Here is a 5,693-nt window from a genome sequence, read left to right as displayed (position 1 = left end):
GTGGGTGGGTGAGGGCAGGCTAAAAGAGGTCAATGGGCAGAAAAAGGGGATATATGTAATATTTTCAACAAAGTTTTTTTAAATAAAAATTAAAAAAATAAAGATATTTACTGAGCACCTGAAAAGCACATTATTAAGTAGAGCAAGGTTTCAAGAACATCCACCTGTTTCACAAACATTGCTGTGCACCTCCCCTGTGCCAGGTGAGGGCTAGACTTTGGGGAAACACAGAAAATCAATCTTGCCCTCAATCCTACAAAAGAGACAGATCCACAAAACAATTAAGGGGCAACATGACCTATTATGCGCCATGCAATATTAGAGGCAGATGTAAGTTCTATAAGAACATTCTAAGTTGGGTGACCATATAATTCATTATCCAAACCAGAATGCTTTGAGAGTAAAAGGGGGAAATATCAATAATTATACTGCTGTAGTGGCACAAACTAGGACTGTTCCTGGGCCAACCAGATGAATGTCAGCCTAACCACAGGAATAAAAGTGGGGCGAAAAGGATTAGGGGGGACAGGAAGGGAGAACAGGCTACCTTGTATTCAATTAACCTTGAAGAGCCTAAGTTGCTAAAGAGGAAAGGAATAAGACACATGGGTAAGGAAGAGTAAGAAAAGGAAATAGCTCAAAGAAACTATCAAAACTTTGAAGCTTGAAGGATCTTGAAAATAAACCCACTTAATTTTACTGTGGAGAAACTAAGAGAGAGTGCTTAGGAGAAAAGTATCATTTGTTAAATACCCACAAGGTATTGTTCCAAGCATTTAAAAAGCATGATCTTATTTAGTCCTATCTAAATTATAGGTATAGTTTACTTCAATTTACAGATGAAGACACTGAGGCTCAGGAAGTTAAGTGATGAAGCTGAGATTTGAACCTCTGCTTGTGAACTCCAAAGTCTGTACTCATAAAATTAGTAGTACAGGCAGAATCAGCATCTAGGTCTTCTCACTTCTAAGCCAGTTCTACTTTAACTGAACTATAGGACGTAAATGAATTTATGCTGCATTTTCTAGTGCTTACCCAAAATTCATGTCCACCAGAAACCTCAGAATATGATCTTATTTAGTAATAGGGTCTTTGTAAATGTAATGAAGATAAGAAGATATCATGCCAAATAAGAGTGGACCCTAAATCAACGACTGTTCTTAAAAGAAGAGGGAAATCTGAGCATAGACAAAGAAGAGAATGCCATGTGAGGACACAAACACACACTGAGAGAAAAGCCACATAAACACAAAGGCAGAGGTTGGAGTGATATGGCTACAAGACAAGCAATTCCAAGGACTGCTGGCAACCACCAGAAGCTGGAAGAAGTGAGGAATGAATCTTCCCTGGAGCCTTCGGAGGAAGCAGGGCCCTCTAGATACTTTGATTTCAGATTTCCAGCCCTCAGAACAGAGAGATAATAAATGTGTGTTAAGCCATCAAGTTTGTGGTACTCTATTACAGCAGGCCTAGTAAACTAACACAGAGCTAGAGAAAGAAACATCAGGAAACAGAGTGGAGAGAAGATGGAAGGAAGGTTATAGGAAGGTCAGTGGCAACGAAACAGAGCCTACAAAAATCTAAATGTACCATAAATGGAGCAAAGGAAAAGGTGATGTCACCAAAACCCCAAAAAACCAAAAAAATAGTTTCTTTGGTTCCATGATGATAGATCCCCTGATCTCCAACCTCACCATTCTCACCATTACTCTGTCCTGCTTTCAAGGTCCCTCTGACATAGCTGGCTTTCTCTGCCCAAGCAAAAAGGAAAGGGCAACAAAAGTTAAGAAAGAATTGAGATGAGTGGTTGATAGGAATGGAACCCACACCACTGTGAATGTCAGCTATGAACAATGAGTCATAGCTTCAACTGGTAATGCTAATTTTGATAAGTTGAGGATGGACACAGTAACCTCTAATCACCAAAGTAGAAAATGAGTATGCAAATAGTAACCATTAAATCAATCAAAAACAAAAAGTGAGAAAAGAAGAGGAAAAGACGGCATATAACAAGAGGGGAAATAGAAAGCAAAGATTAAAATTTAAGCCCAAATATGTCAATAATTATAATAAATAGAAGTTAACTAAATAATCCAATTAAAAACAAATGATGGCCTTGTCCTTTGTTGCTAAGTGGTTAGAGTGTTGGCCTGAACACTGAAGGGTCGAGGGTTACATCCCCAGTCAAGGGCACATATCTAGGTTGTAGGTTCCATTCCTGGCCCTAGTAGGAATCTGTACTGGAGGCAACGAATCAACGTGTCTCTCTCACATCGATGTCTCTCTCTCTCTCTCTCTCTCTCTCTCTCTTTCTCTCTCTTTTTTCTCCTTCTCTCCTCTTCCTCCCTCCCCCTCCTATCCATTCTCTTTAAAAATCAATGGAAAAAATATCTTCAATTGAGGATTCACACAAAAAATAATAATAAATTTAAAAAATAAAAACAAATGCTGTATTATTAATAAAGAAAATTAAGCACTATATACTGCTAAGACATATCTAAAATAAAAGGGTATAGAAAGGCTAAAAGTAAAAGGATGAAAAAAGATATGTTATGCCAACACTAAAACATAAAACTGTCTTTGGTTGGATTCCCTCTGAAACAGGCCTAAGACAAATATTTGAGAACACATAGTTTATTTGGGAAATGATCCCATGAAGCTCCAGTGGGAGAACTGAAAAGGATAAAAGGTGATGAAAGAGAAGGAAACTAACAGTGGGGCAATAATGATCAGGTTACTACTGTGGGAACTTGGGACTCAACCCCAGTAAGAACTTCTGAGAGATTATGTGGACTATCCCCTCAAAGCTGTCCTTCCAAAACAGATGATGAAGCTGAGGTACTTATCCTCCAATTCCCATCTGTCACTAGGTGAGAGCTTCTACTGGGGCATCAACTTCTCAGAACTGCTGGCCTACTTGCTCTGCACATGGGCCAAGCTTACCATAGAAAGCCCACAGGTGCAGAGTCACAGGTGATTTCAATAGAAAACCATCAGTGTGCACAAAAATGGCAAGGTCCAAGGAAATATGAGGATATTAACAGGATCTGATACATCATCAAAGTAAACTTTAAGACAAAAGCACTACTAAAGGAAAATCTTCTCTGACCACAGTTCAAGTAAGCCAGAGTTAATACCTAACAGGTAACTGAAAATCCCACCTGTCTGAAAATTTAAAGTATGAAAAAAATGACAAGAATTAGAAAATATTTTTAACTAATGCTAATGAATATATGTCACATTAAAATCTATCAAATATATTTAAAGCTACATGTAGTTTTAAATATATTTGGGGAAATTTATAGCCTCAGATGCATATTAGAAAAAAAGAAAGTGTAAAAAATCATGGTCATCTCAAGAAAGTAAAAAGAAGAGCAAATTAAAGCCAAGGAAAGCAAGAAAAAGAAAATAATTGAAACAACAAGGATAAGAGCAGAAAATTATAGTTAAAAAACTTTTAATAGAAAGGATCAGCAGAGTCGGAAATTGGTTTTGTGAAATAATAAGTTTGTGAAATCCCTGAAGGACTGATCAAGAAATAAATTACAGAATCAAAATTAGGGAAGGAAAAGAGTTCACCATTATTGATCATATTGCTACTATGAATACTATTAGAAAATGTTATAAACTTCTTTACACATTGTTAATTTATATGAAATGGGCAAATTCCTAGGAAATTGCATTTACCAAAACTTTAAAATCAAGAAATAGAAAATCGGAATAGTCCCATAAGTATTAAAATAATTTAATATGTAGTTAGTGATATTGTGATATTTGCACAAAGATAAACAAATAGAAAATGCAACAAGTTTAGAAGCAGATCCAGACATTTATAGATATTTGAATTGCAACAAAAATTCCTTGCAAAACAGTTATAAAGAAGATTCTGTTTTTACCTTTTCTTTTTTTCATTAAATGTATTGAGGTAATATTGATTAATAAGATTATATAGGTTTCAGGTGTACATTTCTATGACACATGATCTGTATATTGCTTTGTATACCCACCACCCAAATTCATATCACCTTCTGTCACAATCAAGTTGACCCTTTTTATATTATTTCACTCACATTTGGAATATAAAACTGAAAGCAGGAAATGAAGAAATAAGAAAACAAACAAAATCTCTGACACAGACAACAGTATAATGGTAACCAGAAGGAATGGGGGTGAGGGTAGTAAAAAACATTATTTTTTTAAATAATACTGATACCCATGTGGAAAAAAATATAACCCCTACCTCCCACCATATAGAAAAATCAACTCCTAGTAGATAGCAGACATAAATGTGAAAGGCAAAATAAGGTTTCTAGAAGAGAATATCTTTAGACCTAGGGAATTGGAAAAGATTCCTTAAAATGAACAAAAAAAACAGCAGTAATTAAAAGGAAAAATTAAATTGACAACCTTCAAATCAGGAACTGTTCCATGATAGATGTTAAGAGGATGATTGACTTGAAGTAGTGAACACACAATACAATATACAGAAGATGTATTATAGAATTGTACACCCAAAATCTATATAATGTTATTAATCAATGTCACCCCAATAAATCCAATAAAGAGTTTTTAAAATATTTTTTTAAAAGAGAATGAAAAGCAAGTCACAGAGTGGAATATAATAATATTTGCAACCCATAAACAGCAAAGGAATCATACCCATAATATTATCTAAAGACTTACATGAACAAAGTTACCATTACCAGTAATAGAATAAATATCAGCTGTTTTTTATATGATGTGCTAAGAAAGACAGAAGAACACTTCTGTGGTATTTCTGCCAGATATGCATAACCTGAATCAAATCATGAAAAGACAAAGTTGACCAAACCCAAATTAAAGGCAATTCTACAAAACAAATGGTCTCTACTTTTTAAAAAGTCAAGCTCATGAAAGACAAAAGAAAAATGACAAGCAATTACAGATTAAAGAAAACAAAAAAGACATGACAACTAAATGCAGCATATTATTCTAAATTAGATCCTAGACCAGAAAATAACAAATTTTTTCTGCTTTTACTATAAATGATATCAGTAAGACAATTGAAGAAACTTGAATAAGGTCTGTATTGATAATAGTACTGCATTGATGATTATATAAATGACTATATACAAAATCTATTTATTTAAAAAAATTAAACTGTTTATATGAGACAATCTCCTTGTTTTTAGGCAATACATGAAAATACACACTAAATTATTTAGTGGTGAAGAAACATTATGTATGCAAATTACTCTAAATTGGTTCAGAAAAATAATAGCATGCATGTTTAGGTGTGTGTGTGTGTGTGTGTGTGTGTGTGTATGTATGTATGCAAAGATCCTCCTTGATCAATTATATTGTGGGAAAAATTATCCTGGAAATGGAGGTAAAACTTAATCTGTTTCAACTTCAGGGAATGCATTGACTTCTCTAAAAAAAATTCTCAGACTATTCCAAAAAATTCAAGAGAGAAGAACACTTCCAAGCTCTTTCTATGAAGCCAGCATTACCCTAATACCAAAACCAGATAAAGACAACACAATGAATGAGAACTACAGGCCAATATCCCTCATGAACATAGATGCCAAAATCCTCAACAAAATTCTAGCAAATTGGATTCAGCATTACATCAGAAAGATTATACACCATGAGCAAGTAAGATTTATACCGGAGATGCAAGGACGGTACAATATCTGCAAATCAATAAATGT

This window comes from Myotis myotis, unplaced genomic scaffold (genome assembly GCF_014108235.1).
Source record: "Myotis myotis isolate mMyoMyo1 unplaced genomic scaffold, mMyoMyo1.p scaffold_m19_p_2, whole genome shotgun sequence".
Lineage (NCBI taxonomy): Eukaryota > Metazoa > Chordata > Mammalia > Chiroptera > Vespertilionidae > Myotis > Myotis myotis.
This window is presented reverse-complemented; position numbering follows the sequence as displayed.